We start from the raw sequence: 7,500 nt of genomic DNA on the forward strand, positions 1-7,500 counted from the left end.
TGTAAAATATATCGAACACTTCCGTCTGATATCAGCATTCACTCTTTCAAAACAGTGTAATTTCTTGCACCTAAATTAACCAAGTATACACAATTAAAAAGAAGTTTAATTTTTTATTTTGAATAATTTTCTCAAGTAAAACTTGTTCAACAAAAGTTATTAATCAACAAACTTATCGATGAAAAACTTGGGATGCTTATTAATAAATGTTGATTGATGGTGGTGGTGATGATGATGATGATGATGATGATGATGATGATGATGATGATGATGATGATGATGATGATGATGATGATGATGATGATGATGATGATGATGATGATGATGATGATGATGATGATGATGATGATGATGATGATGATGATGATGATGATGATGATGATATCATCAATAAAGTTTTAATAAAAATTTTATTTATACAATATATATATATATATATATATATATATATATATATATATATATATATATATATATATATATATATATATATATGATCATAGCAGCCGAGAGAAATTTCGGGCCCCGGGAAAGTTTTCTTAAGGAGCCCTCATTATGATCAATTATATACCCAGGACCAAAAGAAGCGTGCTCTGATCATTGAAAATTAAAAAGAAAAGTTAATTAAATCTTTTTAAAGTCAAAACTATTTAAATCTTTTAAAAATTACTTTAAGAAATTATTTGTACACACACGGGGCCCCGGGAATCTTCCCCGTCCACCCACCTTCTCTCGGCGGCCATGTATATGATATATGGTATATTAGTTAATAATATTATAATTCAATGCTTTATTTTATACCTGCTATCTTTGCCAACAGTTTTAGCAGGAAGATACTTTCCTACATGATTAACATGAAAAGCCCTTTACTTTTGCAATTTTAATTAAGTTCTGCTTGCTGTGTTTAATTTTCCTTTTCCTGGGTTTTTCAGACAATTGTATATTCGAACTTTCCATTATTAACCCTGCAAAAACTTATAAATAAACGAAAAACGACACAAGAAGCACTATTCATTAATGTCAAAATACAAGTGATTTATACCGCCGTGCATTGGTAAAAAATGCGGACATTCGCTGTTTTTAAACAAACAGGTTGTGACTACTGATTTTTTTAAAAAAATAACTTTTTTTTGACAGTCAATTTGAAGGACATATAATTTTAAAATAAATATTTAACAAGAGTCATTACATAGACTCGTATATAGGCAACCTAAAATTAACATAAACCCAATTTGCATAAAAATGGACATTTAAGGTTTTCATTCCAAGTTCTTCAAATGTTCTGTTAATTCACACAATGTCATAACAATGAAGTGTTTTATATTAGACTCGAACCAAAGCCTGCTTACAGGTATAAAAATGTCAAACATTATCAACATAACTTAATCATCTTTTCAGTTGTAAGCACTTTAGCTTTTAAGCACTTTAGCCTTTAAGCACCTTAGTTTTTAAGTCATTTCATTATCGATGGTGGTATGCTAACTACCGGGTAGGTGTTGAGAAAGCCTTAACCAAATCTGAAATGGACTAAGGGCATGTTGGTAATTCTTGTTGACGGCGTTTTAAAGCATAAGAAGGAGAAGTACTATTCAAACTGGTGGAGGCATTTTCCATGATATACTCCATCTCACATCACTTGACACTCAAATAATTGCTCTTCTTTGTATCGAAGAGACCTCGAGTGTATGTGAATCATTAGAAACAGTGGCTTTTTTTTTTTTTTTTTAAACGTTAAACCTAAACCTTATCCAATCTAAAAGTTTCAAGATTTCAATGATTCAAGACTCAATTGAAAAAGAAGCTGATGATGAGACATGTAATATCATAGAATCCACAATAATGAGGGACATACCCCTAGTTTTAGAATGAAAATGAACTTTTAACTATGCCTGTAGGACAATACAATGTGACGGAGGTTGGGCCAAGTCAGTGTAGTACAAGTCGCAACGAAAGCTTTGCTTCTTTCACTAAAGAAAGTTACAGTTGTTCAAACTCTGTAAATAAGCGACAGGTTATTGTGTGCAAGCACAGTTAGATTATCAAAATTTTGGAACTTTCAAAATGGCTACAGACCTTCGTTACAAAATGAATTTTTACTTAGCGATAAATATTTCATTATTTATTGCGTTTTTTAAAAGCGTCTACGTTGATAACCAGCTTTTAGGCTGTTAGTAGTGTATTGGTAACTTTATTTTATTAAGAAGTAAAATGAAAGGAGAATATTATTTTATGATTGAAGAGGATCTACCTAAAAAAGACTTTTTCTTTGATTTATTTACAGATTTGGAAGTCTTTTTAACATTTTTTTAAAAACTTAAAAGCTTTTCTACTTTTACTTATATCAATCTTTTAACTTTTTATTACTTATAAAAAATCTTAGCACTCAATTTTTTTTCTTGTTAAATATTTACATCTGACCATTGTCCTAAATTGACAACATTTTACTTAAATCGTTTGTGAAATAAAAATTGTCCTTATGTAAAAAACTTGACTAAATGTTTTTAATGATTTTAAATCAAATCTTTTACTTTACATATAGTTATTAATTTATTAGCTTAATTTACTTCATGTATATAAACACTACGTAATGCATGTGGTTAAGTTTAATGGTTATTCACAAGAACTATCCAGAAAAGTTGTTATTTTTAGATGAAAGTCCATTACAAAATTTTGAATCTTATTTATAGAGTCTGTAGATTTTTGGTTGAGAAAAAAAAAGTATCCTATTGGAATGAACCAAAAAAAATAAAATTGAAAACGTATTCCATGTCATATTGTCAAATTTAGAGAATATTCACCCATCTAAAATTTATCAAAAACTTTATGATACCATAGACAATGTGATCAAAAGAATGAAATTAACACACACACATAGCCTTGTCAAAACCAACTGATGAAAAGAAAAGATTTTGTCGCAGCTTGATATTATTTATCTTCTCAATTGCCATTGATGTTAGTATATATTTTAATGAATTGGCAATTTGTTTGGTTAAGCTGAGGCTTAAACAAACCAATAGCAGGAAATTCCTTACTCTTCCAGGTTTTTTTGCAATCTGTCCTTCCTTTTGCTTCATATTCATGAACAACCTCTGTGTATTGATGCAATGTTTCATCAGGTTTTTGGCAGCTTGGCAACATTCTTGTATTTTAAAAATATAATGAAAGTTCTGGAATCGTTTCAAACATTAAAAAAAAAAAAAGGCTAATCCCATAATTCAGTGAAAAATGTTGAAAATGTTAAAAAAAAATTAACCAATCTGTTGAGAGCACATTTTTTATCTAATTTGACCAAAATTGTAACTCAAGAAAACATCAAGCTAATTTAAAAAAATTTAATCTTTAAAGTGGATCAGTAAAAAGTTGACAAACAGCTGAAAACACTGCATCAATATATGTCCTTGATCCTAAAATAGCACACAAATGTTGGTTGTAATAACAAACAATAAAGAGACCACTTATGAATACAAACAAAAAGTAAACAAGGGTTTTGAAATAAACCTGTGAAAGTAAGGAGTGAGAAGAGAAGTAATTGAAATTAAAAAAAAAACACCTAAAAAACTAAACAATTCTTGCTATTGGTTTGCCTAAGCAAACGAATAGCAATCAAACCCAATTCAGAAGGTAAAAAATATCAAAATGTAAAAGAAAAAAAATGTACGTATGTATACATATATATGTGTGTGTGTGTGTTTGTATGTGTATTTACAAGAAGAAAATATTGAGTGCTAAGATCTGATAAAAGTGTTAAATACTGTAAAAACTCATCTAAATTTAAAAAAAAAAAGTTACTTAATTTCTAAGCTCAGATAATTAGATCATATGTTTTTAAAAGTGCAAACAACCCAGACAGCCTCCCGTTAGAGGCCCAATGCTGGCCCAGTTCCGCTTGCCACAACGGCGCGATGCCGGCAATTGATCACGGCCCAATGTCAAAACGGCCAATGGCCCAGCATCGCTAGCCAGCACTGGCCCGGGATCATTTTCCAGCATTCGTACGTGATCGTATGCCAGCACTGGCCCGTTACTTTTAACCAATATACATTCACTAACGCGCTATTATTAGCCATTTCTAATGTGATATCGCACAAAAAGCAAATACAAAAGTAAATATTTTTTGATATTTATTCCAGTTCAAATTGACAAAAATAATTTTAATTGTACAGATATTGATAGATTGAAATAGTACTATTTATTCAACGAATTTTTTCGTTCTTCCCGAGGTTTTAGTCCACCATTTCGATCTGCTGAATGGTGAAAATACTCTTCAGCCAACACTCAACCACTTCGCCGAGTTTAAATGATTTATTTTTATAGCACCTGAACATAAAATTTAACTTTAATGTATAATTACATTGTGTAAATATATATATATATATATATATATATATATATATATATATATATATATATATATATATATATATATATATATATATATATATATGTTGTAAACAAAGATAAAGATTTCTTCTTACCCAGTGAAACTTTTTTTCAAATTTTCAACTGAAATAAGCACCTCTTTTTCAACTGTAAAAATCAGGATCTCTCAGAAATTTCATTTTTAAAATTCTAGTAAAATAAAAACAAACAAATTACTAAAATTACTTAAAATATCTGAAAGTATAAAGCCTAAGCATACTGCTACTAACCAGTGCAATGAAGTGTTCCTTTACTCACTTTGGCGAGAATCTGTCTGACAGATGAACATCAATTGGATGTCAATGAAGACCCTGAAAACCAAAATTAAAATGAAAAAATTAATGAAACTGTTTATTTTAACAATGGCTTAATGTGTATTTTGTTGCGAACACACACACACATGCACACAAACACATATATATATGTGTGTGTGTGACCATTGACAAAATAATTTATTGAATGTTATACAAATATCAATAAACCACAACCTTAAAAGTTATAAATTACAACCTTTAACTTAAATTTATGATTACAATTGCATATATAACATATATATATATTGTAGTGTTTGTGTATATATATATATATATATATATATATATATATATATATATATATATATATATATATATATATATATATATATATATATATATATATATATATATATATATATATATTTAAAATACCAAAGTATCTCAAAAATCTAATGCAAATAAAATACGAAATCAAAAACAATTTATTAAACATTTATGGGAATCATTTCTATGCCAATTACATTGCTATTGTTAGGAAAGAAAATTACTTAAGTAAAATTAACTTAAATAGGTTAAATATTTCAATTACCACCTCATATAAAACTATGTATGAAATAAGCATATTAATTTTGTTAGTAATAGTGTAAGAAAATAGACTTAGTACAGATTTTAACAAAATTAAATTATAACAAGTGAAGTAAGGGTGAAACAACAAAACCATCATCAACTTGTTGAATATACACTTAAGAATTCTGTCATCTAAAGTTGCAATGTCTTTAACTTTATCTCAGTGCAATACTGAATGTGATTCTTAACAGACTTGAATCACACAGGTTTTTTAAAATCAAAACCTTGCAAAAGACACAGAACTGGGCAAAATGATATTTTGCTACTTTTAAACAAAGGCAAACCATTGATATTCAACTGCCCATAGGGAGATGAAAATTTTGCAATTTTATTATAAACATGATTTAATATTTGTTAAACTAATTGCTGAACCAAAATAAAAATTATAACCACCTGCTCGATATGCAACTATAAAATTGTGTTGAGTTTTTTAAATAGGCAAATCAGGATGAATTAGACAGAGAATACATAGTAAAGATGACAAAGCAGTCAAATTAACACTAAACTGAACAGCCCAATCAGCTAATAGGGTAGTCAAATCTGATGAGAATGTTTCATCATCATTATCATTACTAAGATTTTAAATATGACCAAGTTCAGTTTCAACATTAACATTGTAATCTGAAAATATATTAACAACAGTTATAAAAACTGAATCATTATTATCTACAACTTTTTCACTTATTGCAGGAAAATTGTTTTTTGTTGATATGTATGAAGGGGTAACAGTTATCTCACGGAAGGAGTTCTGTGGATTAACTATTTCACAATTGATATCTTCATTAAATATTTGTTGCTAGCATTTTGAAATAACTCTATATATGTAACAAGAACAATACATTATCCTGAAGTTAAGATAGAAAAATGTATAAAGATTTAATTTGGATGGTTCACTCTGATATTGAATTGCTAAAATGAGAAAAGTGATGATTGACAAAGTCATTTCATGAATATAATGTAAACGACAACAGATAACAACCAAGGTCACTTAAAATGAGTTTAAAACTAACTTAAATTAAATAAGATTATTTTAATGACAAGTAATAATAAAGGAACGTATAACTAGAGTGCGCCAAGTTCCCGTATTTACGGGAACTACGGGAGCGGGATCCTGTTCCTGCTTTTGGTATTTAAAATACGGGAACGGGATCCTGTTCCCGTAATAAATAAAATACGGGAACAGGAAATTCCCGTTCTTGTTCCCGTACGTCATTCGATGTTACGGGGTTTTCCCGTAATTATTATATTATAATATATAATATGTATATATATTTATATATTATAATATAATATATATATATATATTATATATATATAATATATATATTTATATACTATATATATATATATATATATTTATATATTATAATACATATATTTATATATTATAATATAATATAAGAAATACGGGAAAAGCCGTATTTTTACAAGTTTCCCGCATTTTACCAAGTTTCCCGCTTTTTTACGGGGTTCCCGCTATTTTATGATTCGCGCGCATATATTCCCGTTTATTTTAAGATTTTAAGATTTATGTTATAAATTTGGTACTAATACTAGGAACAAACAACTATAACTATAAGGTAAATATATATAAATATTATAATAATTTAAAATTATAATTAGGTTTAAGACCTAATTATAATTTTTTTAAGTAGTTTACTGTCTTCGTTTCTTTGCTAACTTTCTTCTTTTCTTTGCTAACTTTCTTCTTTTCTTTACTAACTTTCTTCGTTTCTTTACTAACTTTCTTCTTTTCTTTACTAACTTTCTTCGTTTCTTTACTAACTTTCTTCTTTTCTTTACTAATTTCTTCGTTTCTTTACTAATTTCTTCTTTTCTTTTTTAACTTTTTTCTTTTCTTTACTAACTTCTTCTTTTCTTTACTAACTTTCGTCTTTTCTTTACTAACTTTCTTCTTTCCTTTACTAACTTCTACTTTTCTTTACTAACTTTCTTCTTTTCTTTACTAACTTTCTTCTTTTCTTTACTAGCTTTCTTCTTTCCTTTACTAACTTTCTTCTTTTTTTTACTAACTTTCTTCTTTTCTTTACTAACTTTCTTCTTTTCTTTACTAACTTTCTTCGTTTCTTTACTAACTTTCTTCGTTTCTTTACTAATTTCTTCGTTTCTTTACTAATTTCTTCTTTTCTTTACTAACTTTCGTCTTTTCTTTACTAACTTTCGTCTTTTCTTTACT

The 7,500-nt window shown here is 27.9% G+C and overlaps 1 long non-coding RNA gene across 1 annotated transcript in view; it reads right to left on the reverse strand.

Annotated features, from left to right (window-relative positions):
* Nucleotides 1-4,136: 4,136 nt before the first annotated feature.
* Nucleotides 4,137-7,500, reverse strand: part of LOC149884427 (uncharacterized) — a 5,607-nt gene continuing 2,243 nt past the window's right edge. The window contains exons 2-4 of the long non-coding RNA XR_016455265.1: nt 4,650-4,730; nt 4,476-4,569; nt 4,137-4,317 (exon numbers count right to left, since the gene is read on the reverse strand). This is a non-coding gene — a long non-coding RNA (uncharacterized LOC149884427). The remainder of the gene's footprint in view (nt 4,318-4,475; nt 4,570-4,649; nt 4,731-7,500) is intronic.

Source organism: Hydra viridissima, unplaced genomic scaffold, assembly GCF_058129835.1.
Source record: "Hydra viridissima isolate aposymbiotic clone 2 unplaced genomic scaffold, HvirCarnegie_v1 scaffold_8, whole genome shotgun sequence".
In the NCBI taxonomy this organism is placed as follows: domain Eukaryota; kingdom Metazoa; phylum Cnidaria; class Hydrozoa; order Anthoathecata; family Hydridae; genus Hydra; species Hydra viridissima.